Source organism: Littorina saxatilis, linkage group LG12 (genome assembly GCF_037325665.1).
Source record: "Littorina saxatilis isolate snail1 linkage group LG12, US_GU_Lsax_2.0, whole genome shotgun sequence".
NCBI lineage: Eukaryota > Metazoa > Mollusca > Gastropoda > Littorinimorpha > Littorinidae > Littorina > Littorina saxatilis.
In genome coordinates this window covers 45090932-45118844 of record NC_090256.1, presented here as the reverse complement: position 1 = coordinate 45118844, position 27913 = coordinate 45090932, and the positions used below count along the sequence as shown (strand labels likewise).

At 42.0% G+C, this 27913-nt stretch overlaps 2 long non-coding RNA genes across 2 annotated transcripts; one reads left to right on the top strand and one right to left on the bottom strand.

The window, feature by feature from the left end:
- Window positions 1-11095: 11095 nt before the first annotated feature.
- On the top strand, window positions 11096-15955 carry LOC138982040 (uncharacterized). Its single transcript, XR_011460769.1, has 3 exons — window positions 11096-11424; window positions 11788-11936; window positions 14383-15955. It is a non-coding gene; the product is annotated as an uncharacterized lncRNA (long non-coding RNA).
- A 143-nt stretch (window positions 15956-16098) lies between these two features.
- On the bottom strand, window positions 16099-21257 carry LOC138982039 (uncharacterized). Its single transcript, XR_011460768.1, has 4 exons — window positions 20911-21257; window positions 20065-20206; window positions 19047-19149; window positions 16099-18573 (listed from the first exon to the last, which is right to left on the bottom strand). It is a non-coding gene; the product is annotated as an uncharacterized lncRNA (long non-coding RNA).
- Window positions 21258-27913: the final 6656 nt, after the last annotated feature.

Below are 27913 nucleotides of genomic sequence, written 5' to 3'. Positions count from 1 at the left end.
ACAAAAAGCCGGATATGACGTCATCAAAGACATTTATCAAAAAAATGAAAAACAGGTCCGGGGATATCATTCTTAGAAACTCTCATGTCAAATTTCATAAAGATCGGTTCAGTAGTTTACTCTCAATCGCTCTACACACACACACGCACACACACACACACACATACACCACGACCCTCGTCTCGATTCCACCTCTATGTTAAAACATTTAGTCAAAACTTGACTAAATGTAAAAAACGTGCATTGGTCCCAAATAGCATGTCGCTTTGGTAACAGTTCGTGTGTAAGTCGTGCATTTTATACGGTAAAAAGACAATGGTAACAGGCGGAACCTCGCGGCAAGATCATAGGAGTTGTCTCGCATTATCACCCCAGAAGCGCTCATTATGACAGAAACTCGCTTAAAGGACGGGTGAAGGCTGACTGCTGATCAGCCGATGACGACGACACCTGAAAAAAGTTACTCAGTAACAAAGAGAACACAAACAAGTCGCGTAAAGCGAAAATACAATATTTAGTCAAGTAGCTGTCGAACTCACAGAATGAAACTGAACGCAACGCAACGCAGCAAGACCGTATACTCGTAGCATCGTCACTCCACCGCCCGTGGCAAAGGCAGTGCCCGTGAAATTGACAAGAAGAGCGGGGTATTCGTTGCGCTGAGAAGGATAGCACGCTTTTCTGTACCTCTCTTCGTTTTAACTTTCTGAGCGTGTTTTTAATCCAAACATATTATATCTATATGTTTTTGGAATCAGGAACCAACAAGGAATAAGATGAAAGTGTTTTTAAATTGATTTCGAAAAAAAAATTTGATAATAATGTGATAAGGTGGAGTGGAAGGGGGGGAAGGCCAGGAAGTATTCACATGAGACGCCGAGACAGAGGTTGATCTAACATGTCTTTATTAAAATACACCAGAAGGCAGTGTCTGCAGACACATGAAAAAGAAAGGAAAACAACATAAGAACATGACACAATGAAGCGCAAAGGAAATGTTCATAACGATAACAAATACTCAGCTGTTAAGCTGAAATAAAAAGGAAGGGGAAGAAAGGAGAGACAAACCTAATTCCCTAAACAAACGATCACGGATATCGAAGCGTGACAGTGAACATTGTTAGCGGGTAAGTAGCGTTAGGGGCAAAACAACGAAACAGACGCTATGACGTCACTATACTGCCGATCAAAATGGCTAACACATAGTACTTGCACACCAATGCATCAATCACACACTCATAACACATCATAGGCCTGATCAAACCTAGCAAATGCAATAATACAAACAAGAACCAAACTCTACTTACAGTTCACTCTTCAATGCAGAACTAAACAAACGAAGTTATGGCGGGGCCGTTCAACAAATCGCCGGTCTCAAATCACTCAACACACACACAGACCGCCCAGGGTCTTGTCACCTTCGCGTCACGGGTCAGATGACCGCCTCACGCTATCGGGGGCCGAATGCGCGCGCACAATACGAATTAACCAATCAGCATGTAAACATTCAACCAACCACGACACATGCATCCTAAGAGCACAAGTACAACAAAGACATACAGTGATACACACATGGTCGCCTCACGGGGAATAAACGGGACAGGGATTGGCAGAGAAAAGCAAAAACAGTGGCCGTGAAATCTCCACACGGCTACATCCCCCCCAACTCTTTAACAAACTGCGGCCTCGCAGATTCAACGCCCCAGGACGAGCTGAACGTGACATTACAACGCAATACAAACGTAGAAGGAACAAAACATCGACGAGTAACCAAAATTAGCATTTAACAATAAAAGTTGACATGCAAGTCACACAAACCATTTAAGCAAAATCAACCAAACCACATGAGCCAATGACTATAGATGCTAATATAAAACTCCAGTCTTGATTCAGATATAACAGTAGGAGAGAACCTTAATTCTCGGCGCACCAACTGTTTCTTTCTGTCTTAACACAAGTGTAGAAAGGTCATGGTCAGATCACCAGCTTAGGGAAGAAAGTTCTCCGGAGTGGACGCGGGGGTAGCCTAACGGGAGCGGGGGAACAGGGGAAAGGATTACACTCGGACTCACAAGGCTGCTCAGCGTCTGCTAGCTTCACAGGGGGTGGAACTGTCTCCTGACTTTGACTTCCAGCAGACACAAGATCCGTCTGGCTGGCCTGCTCTCGTAGAACTTGTCGGATGACTGCTAGCCTATGACCTACACAGTATGGCTCACTAGGCTGTCGCCATGACAACGGCTGCTTGCACACTGGACGCTTCGCTGGGCACCTGCTCTGGAGATGCCCGCTGCGGCCACAAATCCAGCAGCGTGGTTTCGAAGATGGTAGTAACTTCCCTGAGGCAACTTTGGGAACGGCAGGCACACGATGATTCATTTCGACTGACAGCTGTGTGGATTTCGCCGCCAGCGCACTGACTTCTACATGCATTTCGTTCAAAGCAGAACTTTCCTCTGCAGCAGCTTGCTTCACTAACTCAAAGTCCTCTCCCATCCATCTGAGAGCTTCCGCTCGCACTACAGCAAAAGATGCACCCTCACGCTTTCTAGCAAACTCCCTCAGATCACGTCTCAACTCAGGCAAACAAAGTCCATTGATAAAATGACCTCGGAGGGTAATATCCTTAAGGGTATCAGGTTCCACAGCGTTAACCTTCATCTGGGTAGCCTGCAATGCGTGGGCATAGTCAAGAACGCTTTCCTCTTGACTCTGGTTGCGCTCATAGAACGCTGACATCTGTGCAACCACGCAGGTGTGATCTCCAAAAGTGTCTTGCAAGATGTTCAATACAAAGTTGGCAGTGGCGGTCTCCTGTGGGGGATGCAGATTTACCTCCCTCCTGGCTGGCCCAGCAAGTGACTGGATCAGCCATTCAGCAGTTTCGCCGCCCAGTGCCCCCAGGTTGAAGTGGGCAATGATGCGACGAGCCTCCGTAACGAAGTCGTCCAGTGAACAGCCATCTTCGCCGCTAGTGAAGAGGGGAAGCCTGGGAGGGGGAAACATTTGCCACTGGGGTCTAGGAGCCACGTCGACCGCCATCTTTGATACGCCGAGTACCTCCTACACTGCCTTCTGATGTTAATTATGGCGTCTATACTTCCTGAACCCTGCTGCGCAGCGCCATTTGTGATAAGGTGGAGTGGAAGGGGGGGAAGGCCAGGAAGTATTCACATGAGACGCCGAGACAGAGGTTGATCTAACATGTCTTTATTAAAATACACCAGAAGGCAGTGTCTGCAGACACATGAAAAAGAAAGGAAAACAACATAAGAACATGACACAATGAAGCGCAAAGGAAATGTTCATAACGATAACAAATACTCAGCTGTTAAGCTGAAATAAAAAGGAAGGGGAAGAAAGGAGAGACAAACCTAATTCCCTAAACAAACGATCACGGATATCGAAGCGTGACAGTGAACATTGTTAGCGGGTAAGTAGCGTTAGGGGCAAAACAACGAAACAGACGCTATGACGTCACTATACTGCCGATCAAAATGGCTAACACATAGTACTTGCACACCAATGCATCAATCACACACTCATAACACATCATAGGCCTGATCAAACCTAGCAAATACAATAATACAAACAAGAACCAAACTCTACTTACAGTTCACTCTTCAATGCAGAACTAAACAAACGAAGTTATGGCGGGGCCGTTCAACAAATCGCCGGTCTCAAATCACTCAACACACACACAGACCGCCCAGGGTCTTGTCACCTTCGCGTCACGGGTCAGACTGACCGCCTCACGCTATCGGGGGCCGAATGCGCGCGCACAATACGAATTAACCAATCAGCATGTAAACATTCAACCAACCACGACACATGCATCCTAAGAGCACAAGTACAACAAAGACATACAGTGATACACACATGGTCGCCTCACGGGGAATAAACGGGACAGGGATTGGCAGAGAAAAGCAAAGACAGTGGCCGTGAAATCTCCACACGGCTACAATAATTTTTATATATTTAATTTTCAGAGCTTGTTTTTAATCCGAATATAACATATTTATATGTTTTTGGAATCAGCAAATGATGGAGAATAAGATAAATGTAAATTTGGATCGTTTTATAAATTTTTATTTTTTTTTACAATTTTCAGATTTTTAATGACCAAAGTCATTAATTAATTTTTAAGCCACCAGGCTGAAATGCAATACCGAAGTCCGGGCTTCGTCGAAGATTACTTGACCAAAATTTCAACCAATTTGGTTGAAAAATGAGGGCGTGACAGTGCCGCCTCAACTTTCACGAAAAGCCGGATATGACGTCATCAAAGACATTTATCAAAAAAATGAAAAAAACGTTCGGGGATTTCATACCCAGGAACTCTCATGTCAAATTTCATAAAGATCGGTCCAGTAGTTTAGTCTGAATCGCTCTACACACACACACACACACACACACACACACACACACAGACACAGACACACAGACACACGCACATACACCACGACCCTCGTTTCGATTCCCCCTCGATGTTAAAATATTTAGTCAAAACTTGACTAAATATAACAAAAAGCGCAACAGCAGACGGAGGCGAAGATGACGATGTTAATGATGACGACTGACGATGACGACAACGATTACGACGACGACAACGATGACTGAAGACGACGACCACAACGACGACGAGAACGATGATGATGATGATGATGATGATGATGATGATGATGATGATGATATGAAGTAATTTTTCTTGGGCCGAATGTGTTACTTTGCGTCTAGTGGTCTCAACACGTGCCAACACAAATCAGTAAGGGCATTGTTCAGTGTGTGCTGTGCTGAGTAGGCTGTGGTGTGAAAGTGTTTATCTGTGTGTGTGTGTGTGTGCTGGTTCGTGTGTGTGTGTGTGTGTGTGCTGGTTCGTGTGTGTGTGTGTGTGTGTGTGTGTGTGTTCGTGTGTGTGTGTGTGTGTGTGTGTGTGTGTGTTCGTGCGCGTGTGAGTGTTTGTGTGTGTCACAAAGCGTGCGTGTGTGTATGTGTGTGTGTACGCGGGCTCGCGTGTATGTGTGTGTTCACTCACTCTCAGTTCAGACATCTTCTTTTGCCCAGAAGCTTTCGTCCAAGGGAAACTAACCAACCACCCAAAACTTATATACGTTTCCCATCCCTACCCCCTTCCTGCTTCAAGCGACCACACATTCTCAGAAAAAAAACCCCACCATCCTTACCCAAGACAACTACACAGACAGTCTAATATAAGTTCTGTGGACAACTACGCTGTTGAAACCCGAAGACCTTCCTCATAACCCGGATTTGGCTTTCCCAGAGCGGTCAAGTCAATCGTCGAAGACAGAAAGTGTCTTTGCAGCTGCCTGTTTAGCCTCCCCGTACTTTATGGCGGTTTGACGAGCAGTGCGTGCGCCACTTTCACCTGTGCAGTAAACACGCCGCTGTGAGGGGGTCTTAATGAGGGTGCGTCAGGAAGGATAACGTCCGTAGTTTGTAACATGTTGTTTTTACCGGCACAAGAAAGTTAGTGTCGACCTATTTTATGCTGCACCTTTTTCCAAGAAACAGGCTAAGGAGGGAGGGGGTAGGGGTGGGGGGAGGGAGACGGTGGAGGGGGTGGGCAAGCAGGCAGACCGGACGAGAGAGAGAGAGAGAGAGAGAGAGAGAGAGAGAGAGAGAGAGAGAGAGAGAGAGAGAGAGGAATTGAATTGAATTGAACTTTATTTAACAAGGATTAAGATTTAAGGCTACGCCTTTTCTTACAATCTGTCCTTGGGACGTACAGACACACAATGATAAATTTGAAAAATTAAAAATTAAAAAGTTAAAAAGTTTACCAACAAAAGAAGGTCAGAAAACTTCAGCACGTGATGATAAAGATGACGATGATGATGATGATGATGATGATGATGATGATGATGATGATGATGAGGCATGAAGAGCATACATATGTGGTTATTCATAAAATCAAATGCATACTATGCAAGTAATTATAAGTACAAGCTGGTACATGTAGCAATAGTACAACAAAAATATGTTCAGAATATACAATGCACAGCATATCTTTGCCGGGCGTAAGAGAGACTGAGAGAGAGAGAGAGAGAGAGAGAGAGAGAGAGAGAAAGAGAGAAAGAGAGAGAGACAGAGAGAGAGAGACAGACAGACAGACACTGAGACAGACAGACAGACAGAGAGTGAGGGAGATTGAGAGAAAGACAAAGAGAAGTGGGGGGGGGGGGGGGGGGCAGGTGGGCAGGAAGGAAGACAGAAAGACAGAGACAAAGACAGGCAGATAAAAAGACAGGCTTCCAAGTTGGATATGCCTTAGGTACAAACCATTTTTGTCTGTGAAAAAAAGTCCATTTCGACTTTCTTGGTTTAAACAGAACTTTATTCAATTTCGACTTTCTTCATAGTGCATCTTCAGTTTTCAGGGATATTATGATGAATGTTGCTAAACTGAAGAAATGCAGACAGACATGCGGACAGACAGTCGAACAGACGGAGAGACAGGCAGGTAGATAGACAGACAGGAAAAGACACTCAGACAGACGGACTCGGAGAGATAGACAGGCATACAGACGGACGGACGGACGGACGAACGGACGGACGGACGGACGGACGGACGACAGACAGACAGACAGACAGACAGACAGACCAAACCTAAAGACCAAAACCTCTCTCAGCACAACACAACAAGTATACACGCCACCAGTAAAGTTAGTTTACAGCCACTAAACACGCTGTTTATCGACACACAAAGTGAGCGCCCTAACCTCCCCTCAGTCTGCTTATTGCTTAATAAATCGTGGGAAGCAACACACCCTCCACCGTCGTGATCGTGAGGAACAGGACCAGCACTTGGAGCGAGATAAACGACCACTCTGACTGATCTCTGCACACTTCTAAATATTCCTGGGATCATGAGTACTGAGTAGGTAAAGCTTGCCTATAATTATATATGTGGATCGCCCACCTACTGCCTTTGTCTTCACTGTCTTGACCTCACAATGGAATCTTTAAATGACTTGTGGGCTTTTAGAATTTTGTTTTAAAATCACGTTTCCAGTCTCGGCCCTTCGAGGGAATTTCTAACGCTTCATAAACAATTTCAGTCTTCACCCATGGCACAGTTCAAAGGATCTCTAGACAGGAATTCTGCCCTCAACTCGGTCAAGCAGTTACAGGAGCAAAACGAATACCCCAAGGGCAACGCCGGCTAGCATCCCGGCTCCGACTGTCGGAATTTCTTGACCGCTGGGTTCTCTCATTGGAGATCAGTGGTGCACAGCTCTTGACGCCCCATTGACCCTTGAAGAATGGGAACCGGCAGAGGACGATACGACTGGTAAAGCCGTGCTGTAGCAGAGGTGGGTCGTTTCTCCGTGGGTTTCTTGGTGTCAGCACACGTTATGAGAGACGCACCTTCTGATTAACACTGACATATAATTTCTAAAGTTCTCCTGTGAGGTGTTTTGGAGAGATGTGATTATGCTGACAAATACGGCGGTATGGTTATGCGAACAAATACGGAAGCCACTGATGAAGGTTTGAGTGAACATGCACCAACATTCTCCTATTCTTTCTTGTTTTCGTAATGTTTGATGCGGTGGTTACCCACATACAGTTCAAGAAATAGCAATTAAAGTGCATTATTTGTGTAAGTCATACTTCTTTCTATGAAAGATTTAAACAGAAGCATCAACAACACCCACAGAAAGGGAGACTGGCGACTAAACACACTATAAACAGTAAAATGCAAAGAAAAAACCCAAAAATTCCAGAAACGCACAAAATTAATGACAGTTTCCTATTCTTCGAAATCTTTGAAGATGTATCCTCAAGCCAAAGATCACGTGACTATATCTCTTTCAGTTCTTCGCTAATCATGCCGCTAAACCGCACCAAACCGCGTATTATCCAGTCATTCTATGAATTCAACCATAGGAACCTCAGAATTATTGCAAGATTTGCTCTGTGAAGTTTTTTTGATAGTTTTATGTTACCGCAACAACATACAAAAGATCTAGGAAAATATAACTTACCATTTCAAAAGTAGGTCAGGTCAAGGTCAAGCTTACCTTTTTTCCCGAATATCAAGCCGTGTGCGCTCTTTGTAGACCAAGTAATCCATATTTTTGGTTAATGTTTTCAGGTTTGGCATCAGGAATGCTTTTACACGATGATGATAATGATAATATTTTTTGGTATCGTTCAAACAAATTAAAAAACACGACTTTGTGTTAATGTTTTAGTAATAACTAAGAAAAACTTATCCTACTCAGTCACAGCTTGTGACTGTCTTTAGTTATTTATGTCTTGATGTAGGCTGCTCATCGAGTCTTTTGATTGATACAGTTTCACTTTGAAATAGAATTGAAGAGGCTGAAAAAAGGCCGAGTCAGATTTGTATGACCTTGTTCTGAAGCAGTCCACTCAGTCTCTGCACAAATAATGTCACCTTAAGACTTGCAAGTTTCCTTTTGAAGCACAATGCCAGTTTTGTGCGAAAAAGGCAATGAACTGCACACATTGTATGATTGATGTCTATTTGCTGCTGAATTAGCATCTTTGTACACAAGACAAAACAACTTATTTCTTATATGCACGAACATATCACGTGCCCTGGACCCTGTATCTCTTTTAGTCGTCTGTGTCATTCTCGTCTGCGCACATGACATAAGCGTTGGAACATTCAAGCCCATGGCATTCACCACAAACAGAGGAGCAATCCAGACCGTGTTTTCTACAACTGCAGCGCTTGGTATCACAGTCAGATTTGCAGTTGCATCTGATGACTGACAGCAGCTTGGAAGGTGCTGGAGGGAGATCAGTGGTACAGGGTACCAGGTTGTCTCCAGCTGTCTTCCAGCCCCAATCTTGAGGTTCCAAGACAGTTCCTGCCCACTCTTGTACTTGTAGATACACACGAAGACTGTGGTATTTTGCTGCAGCAGACGTTGGAGGAAGACAATGCATTTGTAAAAACGAAGTTCCCCCTGCAGCTTTCGTGCAGAACATGTTGTACCTCAAGTCATCCAGGCAGTCGGGAGATGTTCCATCATAAAGTGAGACAAGTATTTTCTCCCCAGCTTCAGTGCTGTTGCTCGGTGTACAGTCTGTAAGAAACATGGAAGCCAGACTCTTGAGTTCTTTAGATCTCTGAAATTTGCGAAATGCACTTCGCTTGCCTACTCCAAATGGCCTTGACGTTGTGTCGCAACCACTGACAGCATGGATGACTGGTATGACTTGGCATAGACTGCCAAGACACCTGGTATGCCTGATATTCCATAGCTTGACTGTCTTGGTACTTGTCCTGTGGCTTGGTTCCAAAAAGATGTCACGATGGTTGTCCGAGGCATGGTGACAAAGGAGAACCAGCAAATCAGTGTCGTCTCCTACAACAATAGTAACCTGTGTCTTTGAACTCTCTAGAGCCTGAGCAACTATCATGCAGTCTACATCTCCGTCAGCACACACCGTCGGACACAAGTTTGCAGCCAGGGCTTCAGAGAGGAGGTTAATGAACCGCTGCTTGTTCTTCTTGTTGGAGAGAAACACATCCTTTCTTGCCTGCAATGACATTTCCGGCTTGAAGACGACTTCAGGTGAACACTTTCCCTTGGCTCGACGGATGTGAGTGACATCCTTGGTAGATGGACCAGAGTTGTATCCATCGAAAACCACGGTTGCATTCTGGAACCTGTGCTGAACAAACTGGACGTAAGATCGTATTATTGCAGCAAATGTTGCACCTCGAGGCCAAGGTATCAGCTGCTGAAGAGCCCCTCCGTCCAGGATGTATTGGACTTCAACATCACACTTTGGTAGCTCTGGCATGTCAACGTTGGCAATTTTCCATATTTCGTCAGCAAGCTGGGACTTGTTTGCTAATCTTGGAAACTACTATTCCCATCCCATGGAATGTGTTGTGACCATCAAGGGTGCTGGAATTATGGTCGACATTGTCAGCGACGTATTGGAGAAAAGAACTTTGATATCCAGGTATGACTGTACTCTGAGAAACTGCTGCATTTGCTTCGAACTTTTGTACCTCTGTGTAGGATGAAGTGAATCCCATGGTATTGAGAACATCAATCAGAAACCTTGAACCGAAGTGGTGATGCATTTGGATACCGAGTCCAACTTGCAATGGGGCAATAACAACTCTCGGACGAGCAGCTTGCACAATCGCCTGGCCGATTGAAGCAATATTGACGTCCGCATCCTTCTCACTAAATATCGTGCGAAGCAGAACCTGAAGAGACTGAGGAACAAAATCTAGATTCTTGGTCACGGACGCTATGTCATCGGATGTTGGATAGTGGCTGCTTGCTGTTGCAGCTGCTTTAACGTCGTTTCTGATCATCTCAGCCGCAGCCTTCACTACCCTAAGCTTTTCTTCTTCGTCATTTGTTGCTTTGGGAGCGCTAAAAAAGTCATGGAGAAGAGTTCTAGCTGTTGTTCGGAATGTTACAACATTGGCTTCTCCATTTACTTCCGTGACAATGATTCTGTCTGCAAACGTTTCCAACAGTTTGTCTTTCATGTGTTGGTGGGTGTACGTTTTTCCTTCTGAGAACTCGTTCATTTTTTCGACGAGTTCACCGATGGTGATTTGCTCGTCATCATTTTCACATAGGTACTGAACTGTTTGTTCGTACGCATTTCTCTTGTCTGTATTTTTTGGTCGTCCTCTTTGACAAGGCCTTTTAGATGATGATGTTGACGAAGTGACTTGAAACCGCTGTGGGATCTGCTTTCCTGTCCTGAAGTTGACATCACAGGTTTTGTGATAAATAGAATCAGCTGCATGCAAGTCTCTCGCATATTCCAGTCGCCCCCGCACTGTGTCTGACCACTCATCCTGTCTGTTGTCTATCCTTGGCATTCGATGTCATTAATCCAACAAATAAGCCCACAAATTTGTGGGGCACATTTCCAGTTTGTGGACCACAAAAATAAGCCCACAAATTTGTGGGACACATTTCCAGTTTGTGGACCACAAAATGAAGGCCAAAACAAAATGTGGGGCACAAAATGTGCCCCATAAAAATAAAGGCAAATAAAAGTAGCCCTTAAATAAAATATGAAGCAAGTTTTTGTGGACCATAAAATTCGATTGATCACTTTTCCGAGAAGTCGGTTTTAAGACACAATAAAACGCTCTTCCTTAGTGGAGTACATGAATAGTATTGATGACAAAAAACATGGCGGCCGTCGTGACTGATATTATTGAAAACAATCTAATATTTGGCAGTTCAACACGTCCACCAGAGAAATATACCGACAAAGAAGTTGAAACACCGACTGCCCTTCTGAAAGAATTCAATCGGGATGTGAATGATACAGCTGATTTTGGACACGGTCTGCCTTGAATGGGGAGGTTGGCGATGAATCGCACTGTTCTACACTACTCTCACTGATTTTCAATCATCGGTTTGGATCAACAAGCAGGTAAGTTATTGTTTTTAAAATCCAAGACATGACCATAGCAAACGTGGCCTTTGTAGAACTGAGCAAGATTCATCTGTTGTGTATGTGTGTGTTAATGAGTAACTGGATGTGACTGTGACTGTGAGTGTGAGTCACAGAGTGTGTGCTTGTTCTGTTCTTTTTTTTTACTCAAGTTTAGAAAATGCTTGATCTTTAATCTGTATGCACATAATCAAATGCTGCTGTATCAGTGTATGAAGTATGGTTGTAAAAGAATAAACAAAACAATTACTGAATTAGTGAGTGATTTTGCTCTGAATCGTCTGATAGTGAAGTTGAAATATAGTACTTATTTCATGATAATATTGTTATGGTTGTTTTCAGGCCTCCCGAGAAACCAGAGATGATGTGCATCATTCATACAGCTCCTGTCTTCCAGTTCCAACAGTTTACCTTTAAACATGGATGCATGTACTGGAGAGGTATCAGGATGACTTGGCGTGGTGCTTTACATTACAGACTACCCCTGAAGAGTAAGTTACACATTTCTTTACCACTTACAGCTTTTGCTTGTCAAATCTGTATGGTAAAATATATGTAACATTGGGTATTGGTGATGGTAGTCTGAAGCTATAAACATGTACTGATGTAGATCATTCAGCAATCTTTTGTTCTTTGTAAATTGAATAACAAGTACTTTGTAGATGAAATTATTCATACATGTATGTATTTGAAGATGCATAGTAATACTGTGCATGGTAATTGGTATGATGTACTTTATATACATAATGGTACAAATATCTTTATTTTCTCTCTCCTTCCCATCTTAAAGTTTGTTGCAACCCTATACTCATAAAGTGCATTATACTGTTTGTATGAACATTGAACTATTGTGATGCAAGAAAGTAAAACATGAAATAGCTAGAATGAAAGATTTACTCATAACTGGAATTATTTTAAATACAGTCAGTCCTTTCCTTGGTTCACAATCACAGATCTGGCAAGTTGTTTTTTTATAGTTTTTTTTTTACATGGAATAAGAGTTACAATGTAAATTGTAATACCGCCTGTGTACTTGGATACCTACTTCTACATCCAACACCCTGACTGCCCCTGCGCAGAGTTAGAATTTTCTGAATGAATTCACATCACATTTCTCAACAAAACTGTAAGGTGTCAACGCTAAATAGGGAATGTGTGTGGGATGAAGGCTCATGCTGAATTTAAAAAAATAGTAACTTTCCATCACATTCCAGAAAAGCCGCTCACATCAGCAGCATAACAAGATATCATGTCGTTAGAAAGGTTCTTGTGAGGAAGTCTTTTTAATTTTAATGATGAAAGATTATCTTTTTAATTTTAATGATGAAAGTATATATCTATTATACCCATGAAATAAATGGTTTTCACAGGAAGAAATGATGGCACCTGTAATATTACAGAATAAGGTTTACAGTTTAGTTCATAGTTGTCACTGTCAGTATCACCCCCACCATTCTCCATCCCACTGATCTTGTGAAGAACAAGTATTACTGTTACGAAGCGGTTTACTCGTATCTGGGGTAATGTGTATTGTTGTAAATAGAATAGACTATAGCGATGGTCAGACATTGGAAAGGGCTATAGGCTGCATACCGTCGCGTTGACCGCAGTTGAACCTTGTGTAACTGACAAGGTTTTTCACGTGCAAGTAATGCAGGCGACAGCTCACTGGCAATGTCATAGCAAAAACGACTTTGTAAAATCAGTCGCCGTCAAGGAGCCAAGCTCGACTCATGTTTTTCGTAACACGTTAGCAGACGGGCTCCTGTTTTAGGTATCTGACTGAAGAAGGATGAAGACTGACGAACTTTCCCTATCAGTCTACGTGATATCTTCCATTTTCATATTCATGCCAGGCCGGCGACTGTACTAAATGTTGGCTTTACACTCTTTTGAGGTATGTTTGAAACCGGTTATATTTTCATGTCATGCTGTCGTATGTGAGAAGAGTGACTGTTTCTGTGTTTAATGTTATTGTGTAGGCCTAAGCTATTGTGCTACACTGCTTAAACATGTGAGGGTTTTACGTAACGTTTTCTTGGCTTTAGAAAACAGGAATTAACGTGTAAATAATTATATTGGCTCATGCAGCTTAATATGTTGGACGAGTGAGTATTTTTATTGTGCGAGTGAAAGAAACTAAAGACAAGTTGATTTATGGACTATAAACTTTACAGTGTTCCAACTGGGGGGTTTTCATCGCCGGAGGCTGAACTGAACCAGTCAACTGCGGCTTGTGGACATGACCATGGCATGGAGAGCTGGCAGGGTTCTACAGTTAGCCGCCGAGACGAACTGGAAGGATCAAGGACTACGTCAAGCAATGGTTGCGGTGTCGTGAGGACTGGTGCACCCTTGTCAGTCGTCTGAAGGACTTACAGCCATACCAACATCTTGAAAGCCGAAAGATGGCAGTAGGGTAACGTACAGTAGAATACCTATTCGTCTTACCTGTTAAGCTGCTTTGTTTGAGCCAAAAGGTGTCTGCGTCTTGGACTGTAGAGTTTCTTGCGGTGTTGTCGGCCTAGGGTACTGGTCGAAGCCCGGAAATGATTTTGTGATGTAAAAAGCTTTGTAAACTAATAATAATTAGTCTTGGCAGTGTCAAGATCCATTTAACACCAGGTTTTTGCGTGTGTGAGTGCGTGTGCGCTTGTGCCTTGTAAGCTACTGTAGCGGACAACTATTCAGATTACATTCAAGCCTGTAAACAAATACTAAATTTATAGAGTGGTGTAGAGGCATTTATGATTGTCTAGAAACCGGCCAATAAAGGACCATAACATCTGGCGCAATAAGGGCTATACCACTCCATAACAAATACCTCCTACCTACCTTCCCGCACCCCACACCCTCTTCTCGATACCCAAAACATATCCCCATCAGTGCACAGCAAAGTCTGGATGTGCTCAGTGATACATTTTCTTTATTTTCCAGGAAGTGAGGTGCCGAGATATGATGTGCAGGCAGCTTGCAGAGTAGTGCCTGGCTTTGCTGAGGATGATGATCAGATTTAGTCCATTCTGTGCTGACGGAGCTACCAGAACTGCTTTAATATAGTCCATCTGAATATGCTGACACTTACAGAGGTTTTCTGTTGCCTTAGTGGTGAAATGAACATGATGTAACACATTAACAATAACATTCTACACAAATAATGTGTGGTGCGATGTGGATCAAAGGGTACATTTTGACTTATAAATGTAAGTTGTCAATTCAACTAAATACAGGTAGTGTTTGGTATGCAGATATTTTCTCACAGCAAACAGCGGTTTGTTTGTTTTTACTACATAAAGTGGTATTATCTTAGACTTTTATGTTGTTTGAGTGCTTTAAGTTAAGCTGTTCACAGGCAGTATTTTACACACAGGCTTAGCTTTGGGAGATGTGTGTGTATGTTTCGGTCAATGCGTGTTCATGTATAGACTTTGTTTGCAATATTAGAATTTAGATCTTTTAACTGCATTATGCACATGAAATGTGTTAACCCATGAATTTTTCTTCCTTTGAATCCTAGTCAGTACTTTATCTTGTTCAAGATTTTCATTGATTCTGTTTTTGGGTCGTTCTGGTGCATCCTGGATGGTTCAATTCATTCTTATGTTGTGCTGAAATGTTGCTTTTGTAATACAGTTTGCCAAGATTGTGTCTTTCACTTGGATGTGGTGAACTTATTTTTTAAAGGCCTGCTCTGCCTCATTAAAACACTTCACCTCACTGTGTCAGACCTTCATCAGGCTTTTTGCATGGGATAAGAAAATCCTTCCACTTGGTCACATAGCAAAAGTCAGCGCCCTGACTTCTTGGTGTGGTGATGTCTTTTCTTATTAATTTATTTCCCTCAAAAGGCATAAGAGTTTTAAACAAAATTATGTCTTACAGCTACAGTGGAACCCCCCTTTTAAGACCTCCAAAAATCTGAGAAAATCAGGTCTTAAAAAGGAGGGGGTCTTAAAATGGAGGTAAAATTTAAAATTTACAGAGGTTATGAACAGAAAGTCTGAGAAAACAAGGTCTTAAAATGGAGGGGGTCTTAAAAGGGGGGTTCCACTGTATGACTATTGGGGATTATGTGTTTGTAAAGATAGAGCTGAGAATCCTACACCAAATTCTGTGCATAGAAGGGGGCCTGAATCTTGACCCACACTGCTGGCATGACCTTCATAGCTGCATTCAACGCTTTACTTTTACCCTGGTAACTTTACGGTTGCTCTCTCTGGATTGAGCATTTTTATTTCAACCAAGGGGAAAAATTAAATGCCTCTGCAGAGATTCGAACGTAGGACCTAGAGATGTTTAGGCCGATGTCCTAACCACTAGTTTTTTTTTATTGTAAGATGGATAATATATATGTCTAGCGGATGCAGCTACATGTACAAATGTGCCAATTTAGAACTTGCATTCTCAGCCTATAATCTTTGGCCATTCATGCGAGTACTAAATATTGTGAATGCATGTGACTGCCTTGTTTTACTTTTGTGAAATGTGTGAACTCACTTTGTTTACATCTTTGTGTTAATAAATGCAGTTTATCAGTTACCTCTGTTTGTTTCTTCTGCAAGTATGTCAAACGGCCCACACACACCCTCATGCGCACACACACACAGACACACACAAAATCAGATCTCAAGTATAAGTATTCTTTTTGCAGTTTTATTTTAATGCCCATAATCAGTCAAACAAATATATCATCACACTTGCACCTAAGCTTAAAAGTAGCAGTCCTGCATACATATGTAAATGTTTCAGGTCACCATTTGTCCTGGTTTGAACATGCAATAAGAAAAACCTCTACACAAACACCTGTACAGTCAACCGGCTAGCTGCTTCCCTGTAAGGCATATTTTTCTATGAATTAATCGATTTTCCGCAGACAGCAGCCAGGTAGTGGATCTATAGTGTATGTCCAAGCAGACGGTTGATCTTAGTACAACACATCAAGGAAATATTTTTTAAAAACAGATCCAACATCTAACCTTCCAAAGTTCATAATCAATAAAGAAGAATGGTATGTTACTGGAACCCTTTATTTATGACTTAAGGCAATGTGCGGCAGTAAAATTACCAAACTTAAACTTGAAGAATACAGTCAAGGAATAACTTTTTTCTGGGCAGTTATTGAAGTGACTTATTAAAATGAATGAAAACATTGTGGATGAATATTGACTGCTGTTGCTGGCATTTACAGCGTCATATGGGATTTCTAGAAAACGGCTTTACAGCAACATCATACATCAGAAAGTTATAATATTTGGCACATGTACTATATCTACAATCATATAGAACGTGTTTGGTTTTTTTTAAACAACTACAGTTGAATTTAAATTAATTATTGTAATGAATATGCTGTGAGAAATTCGTTCATTCTTATGACAAAAGATATCAAAATTCAACTGTAGTCTGTTGTAAATAAATCGTTCTATATGATTGTAGATTGATACATGTCCATCTTTGTGCCAAATATTAGGAATTTCTGATGTATGATGTCGCTGTTAAACTGTTTCCTAGAAATCCAATGTAACGACTGTTTCCATAACAACGGCACTCTATGTCGATCAGTATTCACAATCCTCCAAAAGCGGCGTATGGCTGCCTAAATGGCAGGGTAAAAACGGTCATAATTCCGTAAAAATTCTTTCTTTCTTTATTTGGTGTTTAACGTCGTTTTCAACCATTCAAGGTTATATCGCGACGGGGAAAGGGGGGAGATGGGAAAGGGGGGAGATGGGATAGAGCCACTTGTTAATTGTTTCTTGTTCACAAAAGCACCAATCAAAAAATTGCTCCAGGGGCTTGCAACGTAGTACAATATATGACCTTACTGGGAGAATGCAAGTTTCCAGTACAAAGGACTTAACATTTCTTACATACTGCTTGACTAAAATCTTTACAAACATTGACTATATTCTATACAAGAAACACTTAACAAGGGTAAAAGGAGAAACAGAACCGTTAGTCGCCTCTTACGACATGCTGGGTAGCATCGGGTAAATTCTTTCTCGTCCCAAATAATATGGGACTCCCCCTAACCCGCGGGGGGTACACGTAAAAATCCACTCGTGCAAAAACATGAGTGTACGTGGGAGTTTCAGCCCACGAACACAGAAGAAGAAGAAGTATTCACAATTGTTCTATTTATTGTTATGTCACTTCCCAGAAAACCAGGTTATTCCATGTATTCTCCAAATTCAATTTTACTGCCGCACATTTCCTTAACAAAATGTAAGATTTTACTTTGACCGAGCAGTTTTTGTAAGTGGACAGGCCTTAGTTTTATTTCGGTGGCATAATTCAATGCGCTTCGTCAAAATGTCTCGAACTGAAACCAAAAGCAGATGCAAGACTTATGGTCAGTTGGAGTTGTCTCCCGTACTCCTAACTTTAATGTGCAGACAGGTGTACCCAAACAGCCCATCTCACAAACGGTTTGGAATTCCCGAAAACACAAGATCTGCACTGCACAACTTCAGTGCACATGTACGCGAGAGTGCTCGGTTGCTTTTTGAAAATGTGTATCTTGAGAGAAAAATATAGAATAGTGCGCTGTCCGAAGGAATGGAGTTCTTATCGGACAATGACAGCGCTCAGTTCAAAACGATAGGACATCTGACCGCCATGCGGCTATGTGAATCAGACATTTGAGCCTTTCAATCCCCGACGCCTGACGACATCCCCGAGGCTTTTACATGAAATAAGACCATACGGGCACAAATAGTTGCATACCAAAAATGAACTCCCTCAAGGCTCTCTATGCAGAGTGGTATCTTTTTAAAGAATAAATTCAGGTACAGCTTCTTCTAAAGAAAAAAAAATTCACCGAAACCACCAAAACATCTACCTCACTATAGAAAGCAGTCAAAGTGTTGATTTTTGGTCTGTGACCAAGTGGAAGGATGGTCTTATCCCATGTTAAAGGTGAGGACAACTTTTTAAATGAGGCGTAGTGGGCCTTTAAAACATTGACACAAATTTACAATAGCAACAAGTTATAATGCTCAGTACAACCAATACTGAGTGGACATTTACTGCCGCTGTTGCTGTAGTTTCCCCATCAATCACAGCTGGACTTGGATAGCACTGCTTTTCATCCACATTCACTGGCCAGGTCTTCGTCATCTTCTGTCCCTACTGACAAATGAATGACAAAGGAACTGATCTTAAATCCAAACACAATGACAAGAACAAGTTTTAAGTATGAGTAAGGAGTAAATTGTGTTTGTAACTGACACACACACACACACTAAACCCACATCAATGCCAAGAGCGTAAACATTCTAATTCCCTGGTAGACAAGTTCTAATGCCTACTTCAATTTAAAATATATGAAATATAGAAGACACATTCCCAGTCAGCGCTTGCTATCAAATTCAAAAAGCAAAGCAAAGGTGTGTAACATCAATCTGCAGGACTAGAAAAATCTGCAGGTATTATTACTATTAATGTCTGGCAGCTCTCCTGACTGGCCAGGGAAAATCAAACACACACTGACACACACACTTCGGTTCTCATACACAAACACACACCAACAGTCAGAATGTAACCAGAACTTGAGACTGAGAGGGAGGATAAAACACAATATGATCATGTAGCAAAACTCTTACCTGAATTGCCATTAGCATGAAATATTTCCCATTTGAGTCTTGACAGCCTCCGGATCATGAAGGAATCAATCTGCTTCTTCCACTGTGCCGGATCGATGCCAACCTGTAATATATAATATTGGCTGAGGTAACATTCCTCTGAGCACCAAATTTAAAACAGTTAGTTGACAGGACAAGTAGTATTAGTAGCTACATGCAGTATGATATTTACCTATGTGGAGGAACAACAAACACACTGTCCACAGAACCAGATGAATTTACACACTGCACCCTCCCCCATAAAACAACAACAACAACAAAAAATGACAACAGATGACCAAACCAACATTAACGCTTGATTCTTATGATACTGTGGGACAGTGGCATTGATATCTTTCTAGAATATAAAATTTTATAAGTCCTTTTACATTTAGTGAAGTTTTGACAAAATCAGTGAACTGAATGTGTTCACATAGACTGATAGAGTGACAGACATATAGACAAGTTGATGTGTGCATAACATATGTATATTATATGTATGTATAACATGTATGCATGTGTGTAGAGCACAAAGGAAAAAAATAATAGAACTTGACACACAGTTTCACTGAGAATGAGATATCCTGACAGTGAGTGAGTGAGTGACTGTTTACAGCAATACATTGTACTTTATTAAACTTAAAGGGACACACTGAAAGTCATGCGCTTCTAGTATTAGTAATGATTCTAATACTGGAGGAACTGCATGATCATCATACTGGTGAAATAAAGCTAAGAGGTTCGAGCAGTTCTGTGGTTTAATGACTCTAAGTCAGTAGGTGTTCATTATTTTATTATTATCCCTGAACATGAATTATAAAAATAAAATGAAAACACTCTCTCAGTCTTGCTCACAGTCACACATGCACACACACCTCCATATGAGTTATTCTGACCAGAACTTGAGAATGTGACTCGTGAGGGAGGGGAAGGAAAAAACACACTGTACATCATAACACTGACAGTTGTACATAATAAAACCTCTTCGCCTTACTCTTACCTGATTTGCGGCAGTGGCATCAAATATTTTACTTCTGTCAGTGACAGCCTCAAGATCATGCAGCAATCGGTTGGCTTTTTCAGCTGAGAGGAGACCTTGAAGTTGAACATGTAGCTCTAGTTCTCTTCTGATTGATGCCAACCTGCAATAAAATAATTGGGAACCGATCAGAAGATTACCTATTTGAGTATTTCAAGTTAGACTCAATCTTTAAAAACAAAAGGAATGTATAAAATATTATGATAATGCACATTGAAAAGATGTTGCAAAAACGTGGTAGTGGTAATCTTCTTCTTCAAATTAATGACAAAATCCCTGTACAGGGCAGCTATTTACGTGTTGGTTCAGTGAACGATACCTTGCGCCTGTGGACTGACCACAGGCGGAATGTATCGTCCACTAGACTACTACTATCACAGTAGTCTTTCTGTGATAGTAGTAGTCAAGTGGACAATAGACCCTATCAGTATTCCAAGCTCTCGTGATCTCTCGCAAACTTCAGAGCATAGCAAAGCATGCGGTACAGCGATCTCGTGCGAGCTGCACAAGCCAAAGTTCGAAGTTCTCGCGATGTTCAAAGCATAACAAAGAGCGTGTCTCGCGAGAGCTGCTCAGATACGGCGAAAAGGACTGAACACAGGCGGAAGGTATCGTTCACTGGACTACTACTATCACAGTAGTCTTTCTATGGAAGTAGTGGTCCAGTGAACGATACCTTCCGGCTGTGCACTGACTCGACTGAGTGACTGACAGTGTCAGTGACTCGAGTGAGTCGAAATGACACATGTTGCAACACATACTACCATAAACCCACTCTCAGTTATGAAACGAAACATGGAAACTTACCTCTGGTTAATATGCAAAGGTTCGCCCGTCCCAATTCTCTCGCATTAATTAGCAAACATCATTGCCATTGGAGATTCTGTCCAGAGATCTGTAGCAAGCGCCTTCGATCCGCCATTAACTAAAAACCGAAACGCAGTAGGTCTGAAAACCACGCTCAACGTCCAAAATAAGGAGGGAAAAAAAGAGCCCAAAACATTTTTTTGGGCAAAAACACTGTTTAAGCCCCACAAATATTTGTCCTTATTTTTTATGAAGCTTAATTTGTGCCCCTTATTTTATGCTCCACAAATACGGTTTGTGGCCCACAAAACCAAAATGTGTCCCATAAAAATAAGCCCAAAAATTTGTGAGGCACATTTGCAGTTTGTGGGCCACAAATTTGTGCCCTTATTTTGTTGGATTAATGACATCGAATGCCAAGGATAGTTGTCGCACGAGGCAAATACTGAGTCCTGGAACGAAAACGTACGAACCTGGAAGGCTTTGTCAGGCGCGTTTTTGGCTGCAAGATTCGCCATGGTTCCACAGTATAAACAACAAGTAGCAAAGTCAAAGGCATTTTGTTGTGATCGAAGACTTGGACCTGCCTGATCAACTTCATCATGCAATCTCTTCTGTGCTCTCAGGTCTCTTTCAATGACGTGTGTGTTGGTGTAAAGTTTACGACATTCTTTGTGAACTCGTTTTCCCGCGGTCGCTTGCACACTATCACCTCTTTTCTTGCTTGCACTGTTGATTCCTGTTGACAAGACATGACATATGAACTGACAAACACAAACCGTTGCTCATATATATACCCGATTCATTAATTATACGTAATTTGCATTTTAAACCCGAAAATGATGTTTTACTTAGAACGAGCCATTCATTGTTCTCCGGGATAACGCTGGCAATTATGACCGTCGAGATCTGTGTAAAATGTCATTTGTCATATTTCGGTCTAAAATAAAAATAACGTTTATGTTACGGTTCATTATAATCAGATTTCCAATTTCCTTTTTTTATCGAATGAATGCACAGGTACGCGCTTTATTTTTTTGGCAAATCACATCATTGTGTGTGTGTGTGTGCCGTGTGTGTGTGTGTGTGTGTGGGCCGGTGTGGGTGTGTGTGGGTGTGTGTGTGTGTGGTTGTGTGTGTGTTTTGCAAAGAAAGAGAGCTCGGGAAGAGAGAGAGAGAGAGAGAGAGACAGAGACAGAGAGAGAGAGAGAGAGAGATTGAGACTGAGAGAGAGAGAGAGATGTCCAAAAACTGCATGAATATTTATGTATTAATCTTCATTGATTGAAACGGACTATTCTGCCCTCACTAATAATCTTAACCAAGCACCAATTGTTTGATTCATTATCGTGAAACAATATTTACCTCTGGCGCCTTCTACTCTCAATGTTGCACTGTCTAGGGGCTTTTTGGTGATGTTGCATACAGATTTACATATACAGCAAAGCCCTTCTGTTTCATCCATATCAGAAGCTGCACACACAAAAACACCGAATTATCGAAAACAATTGAGGAATTGGATCAAAACAGCAACACTGTGCAAACGGGGAACCATACAAAAGAATGGAAGCAGACCTCTTTCAAATACAAGTAAACCTTTCTAACGTACTCATCAAATGATTGAACAAAAATGTACATTTGAATGATAAAAAGTCACTGACCTTCATGGATTTGGAGTGTCGACATCCACGAAGTGAAAGTTCAACCACTGACGCCCAAAAAAACGCGGAAACGACGCGATTAAGCAAACGCATTCCAACGGGTCGTAGCATCCTTTGTAACAGGCTCACTAACGATGGTAGCGGATGCAGCCCAGGCAATCTGAACCATGCCGCTGATAAGGTGTTGAGTGATACGCCGCACACCTTCCCGCTATGGCTGTACAATGTTGCCTGAATGAATGAGAACGTGGGATTAATTATGCTTTATTTAATTTTATCTCAGTAAATAAACCGTAGATTTTCCTAGATCATTTTTATGTTAAAGGGCTAAATTTTCTCTACAAGTAGACATAAAAAAATCAAATCTTGCAATAATTCTTAGGTTGTTTTCTGGGCTGACTAGATAAGTATCCCCTGCCTCCTTCACCCGAAGCAACACATTATCTCCAATTCATCACTAATCGGCACTGGGGCAGAAATCGTACCTCAAAGCCCCTTATCTAATGAGCCAGCTGCAAAGTCTTGAGATTGCGTACCTAGTATACCAGCGCAATTTGCTCTTAGGCCAAAAAAAATAATAGGTGTGGTTACGGTAACATAGCCAAAAAAATAGGGTAGGAAGGTAGGCAATCACTTTTTTTTTGTTTTTACTTTTTTTTCTAATGTGTACAAATTAAACCTACTTGACAGAGAAATAAGTGTGCGACTCGGGCGCTTTCGCTTTCATTGCGTTTTCTGCACTCGTTTTCTTGTGGGGTTTTTTTGTTGACAAATGTAATAAAAAGTTATAGCGTCGGCCCCTAAAAATAGGGTAGATCGGATTACCGTAACCACACCTATTTTTTTTTTAGGCCTTATCAACGCGCTCACTTCTTCAGTTTCTAGAGGTCTGGGATGCACATTTCAGCCATGTCAAAACAAGATGCCCTGCCTCTGTATCTGTCTATACACAAGGCTCTCTGAGGAGATAAGATTGCAGTGAAGGGAATGCTGTATTTATTAATAACAGAGACATACATTGAACTATGTCTCTGTTAATAATGATAATAATTGATAGCTTATATAGCGCGAACCACAGTAGTCTATGCTCTCCGTGCTTTAGGAATTTGACAATTTGTCAGACAAAGTTAGCAACCGCTGCATCAGAATGTAGTCTAGTTTAGATTGCTGTTGTACAACACATTCGGCTCACAATGTCAAGGATCTTAGCACACAAGTTTGGCAAACACAATGTTAAGAAGCTCGAAGGCTTGTGAGACGCAGAGACAATAATTCTGTATTTGTAAATGTGTCTTGTTCAGTGTAACCGCTACCTCAGCATAAATGCGGTGTGATAAATCCCGATGGCTGTTATGCTATATGGCATCTTGTTCTTCTTCTGTTCTTCTTTCGTCCGTTGTTAGACAACTAGTTTGACCTACGATGTCACAAAGAAGCTTGGCCCATTTGCATGGCCGGCATTATACAAGAGCAGGGGCGGATCAGTTCGTTTTATGGGGAGGGGGGGTTTCCAAAAGTATATTGTGAAGATATGGGTGTGAAAGCGCGAAGCGCCGAGCCGACGGCGCGAAGCGCCTAGTTTGCTAGGGGGGTCCGGGGGCATGCCCCCCCGGAAAATTTTGAAAAAAAGGATGCAAAATGGTGCAATCTGGTGCATTCTGAGGAGGATCATTACCAGTTTCAGGCAGCAGATTTTGTCACTGATTAATACCCCAAAAATTGAAACTCAACCCAAAAAAACACACAATAATATTTTTATTTTTTGGCTGGGGGGGGGGGGGGGGGTCCGGAAACCCCAGAAACCCCCCCTCGTCCGCCCCTGAAGAGCCATGACAGGAAACAACAGAGAGGAACGAAAACTCGCTTGCGAACTTGTGAGAAGATTACTCTCAGACAAACACGGAAAAAAGACGTGAAGAGAAAACGGGGGAGGGAAAAAGTCTTCAAAGGATAATTCTCAGATACTAGGAAAAAGGGCTTAAAAAGCAAACGACATGATGGAGATGAAGATGAAACAAGTTAAAGCTCAGTAGGAAACGGATGGGTCCAAAAGTCATCCGAGTTAGAGAAGAAGAAGATGGTGGGAGAGTAAAAGTAAAGGGGAACATCCCAAGTGGAGAGATCAAAGAAAGTAAGGGAGGTAATATAACTGGGTTAGTAGGACCAAAGAGTGTATCCCTACGAAAAGAGGGTTCACTTCGGCCTAAAAGTGATGCCAGACCTTCCCGCATTTCAGCCCGCCGTCCCAGCACTGACCGAGTAAAACTTTCTCGCTGGCACCTCGGAAGCATTGGCAAGCAAGGCAAAAGCTAACTAATGTGCAGCTTCTAATGGTTATCATTCTCGTAAAAAAAAGATTCAGTTTTTTGTCTTTTCATGGGGATGCAGATTGTACTGTTCCCCTTATTTTATCGATTATTAAATCTATAATTAAAATGTATAAATGAATGTTACAGGAATACGGTTTGTCTTGTATCACACCAAATCAGCCCAATTTCGTTGTGGTTTTGAGCAAGAGGTTAACACTGGGAGACTGAGACAACAAAATGAAACAAGACAAACAAACAGAACTAGACACACAGAGATAGATTGAAAGAGAGAGAGAGAGAGAGAGAGAGAGAGAGAGAGAGAGAGAGAGAGAGAGAGAGAGAGAGAGAGAGAGAGAGAGAGAGAGAGATTAAGAGAGAGTGAGAGAAAGAGAGTGAGACTTTTGTACCTGGAGGTACTATACATCACCTTCTATTACAAAAATAGAAGTGCTGCCAACTGGCGATTGCTTTTCGTGTTAATTTCTGTTTCCTGCAAGCTTGTCAATCTGTTTGTTTAAAGGTGGTCGTCAACATTTTTGCTTTTTTTTCAATAATCGTATGGTTAGATTTCGCTAAAAAGTTATGTCAGATGATGAATGAACCATGGGGAAAAAAGTTATAGAAAAAAAAATATATGTAAAAAAAGATTTTATTTTTGGGTGGCGTGACTCACGCTTCCAATATTTTGTTTTCTGTTTGCTGAGAACATGTGCTTTGACTAAAAATACTGACCAATCAAATTCAAGTCACTATGCTTATAGCCACGCCCAAACAAGTGCAGCAACAGTTTGACACTGGAGCGCTGTCCACGCTTTTTTTTAAACGCACGAAATGCACGGGATTTGAGAGAAGTTTTGCGCTTGGCATTTTCCAAATAAGGATATCCTACTATGAGTACTACGCTGGAATACTACAATGAATTTTCAAACGGCTACACTGGCTTCGTCTTTCCTGATCGAAAGGGGGTGTATTGTTGATAATTGTAGATAATAGACTCTGCATTTTAATGGTCAAATGGCGATTTCGGTATAAAAACGTAGACAAGGACCTCTGCTTGTGTGTGGAAGTGAGGAAAGGAATGAACATCAAGGAATCAGACCTGCACGCCAGAAACTCAATTGACAACAGCCGAGTGGCGAATTTATGTCAACGGTGGAATGAAATGCAAAAGGTATGCCACTCTTTAACCCATGTGCAGATACAGTTGAGACGGGGAAACTCTTCCCCTTGTTTAAGCAGACCAACACTAAGAAAAATGCAAACTCCTTCTTTAAAAGATTGAAGAGGATGAAATGTGTATTTCGGAAAGACGGAATGAGCATCCAGCTAGAAAAACCAACAAATATTCAGAATCAAAAAACAAGAAAGGTAGGCTGTTGGAACGTTTTGTTTTTGATTCTGAATTTTGGAACGTTGGCAGTCTCTTTGTCTTTGGATTATTTCAACAAATATTCAGTCCACATTTTCTTTCCATTTCTAACCACTAGTAGCCCTTATTTACATTCATGTTCCGTCTTTCCTCCCTGCCTCCACTCTCATTCCCACACCCGTTCCACAAATACCACATCTGCAAGAATGTAGAGAAATATGTAGAAAGGCTAGTGTAAGAATTTTAACTGTTAAAACACGGTTTTATAAAGACGAAAGCAAGAGAACAAGGCAGGACTCCACATTTTTCGAAAACGGAGACGTTAAAATAAATAAATATAAAGCCCCCAAAAAGAGAACATCGACCTTTGCCAAAAATGAGCGCTTCTGGGGTGATAACGCGAGAACATTCCTCTGATCTTGCCGCGACTGAGGTGGCGCCAGTTACCAGCCGAAAGAAAGAAGGGGCATAACCTCACCAGAACCGACCATTGTCTGTTTACCGTATAAAATGCACGACTTACACACGAACTGTTACCAAACCGATACGCTATTTGGGACCAATGCAAGTTTTTTTTCCTTTCTCGTGTGATCTTGCCGCGAGGTGGCACCAGTTACCAGCCGAAAGAAAGAGGGGGCATAACCTCACCGGGACCCGTATGCTTATGGGGGAAGTACGCGACAACTCCCGAAGTTTTGAGTGACATCGGAAGTACTTGGCTCACTTTCGTATGCATGGGCCGGAAGAAGGGCTTACTTCGAAGCAAAGCGAGGAAGTAACTGAGGGTAGTTTGCGACTACTTCCAAAGTTTTGAGCGACATCGGAAGTACATCCTCACTTTCGCATGCATGGGACGAAAAAAGAGCTTACTTTGGAAGCAAACTAGGAAGTAAGTGAGGGTAATTGTACTACAGCGAGACCCAGTAGTACAAACGCTACTTCCAAAGTTTCTCAGTGCAAAATGGCAGGGCTTTTCTTCGGGTTTTCATATCAAACCGAGCTAACGCAAATGAAAGTCCCAAAAGGAGAAAATAGAAGGAAAAGTCGTATCTCGTGCGTGCATTTCGTGCAAATTTCCCTGAATACAAACCAGCCAGCTTTGACTTTTGTTCGTTCTGGGTCACTGGCCACCACTCTTTCATCCCCGCTTATACGAGGGGGTGTTTCTATGTAAATGGGCGTCGTTGTGTGCATGTGTGAGTGTGAGAGTGTGCGTGTGAGAGTGTGCGTGTGTATGTGTGTGTGTGTGTGTGTGTGTGTGTGTGCGTGTGTGTGTGTGTGAGTGTGTATGTATGTGTGTGTGTGTGAGAGAGAGAGTGTGTGTGTGTGTGTGTGTGTGCGTGTGTGTGTGCGTGCGTGCGTGCGTGCGTGCGTGTGTAGTTGTGCGTCTGTTTATTCATTCGTTTAATTGCGTGCACGCGCGCACATGTGTGTGTGTGTGTGTGTGTGTGTGTGTGTGTGTGTGTGTGTGTGTGCACCCCCATCCCCCCTACCACACACTAATATGAGCTGAGTATTTGTGCCTCGATAATTTATTTATGTTCTTACGTTTTATGTTGTTTATTATGATTCACCACACCCGAGTTTGTCATAATTGAGAGAATACAGTGTTCTATGTCTATGCTATGTCTAACACACATGCACACACGCGCGTAGGCTAAACA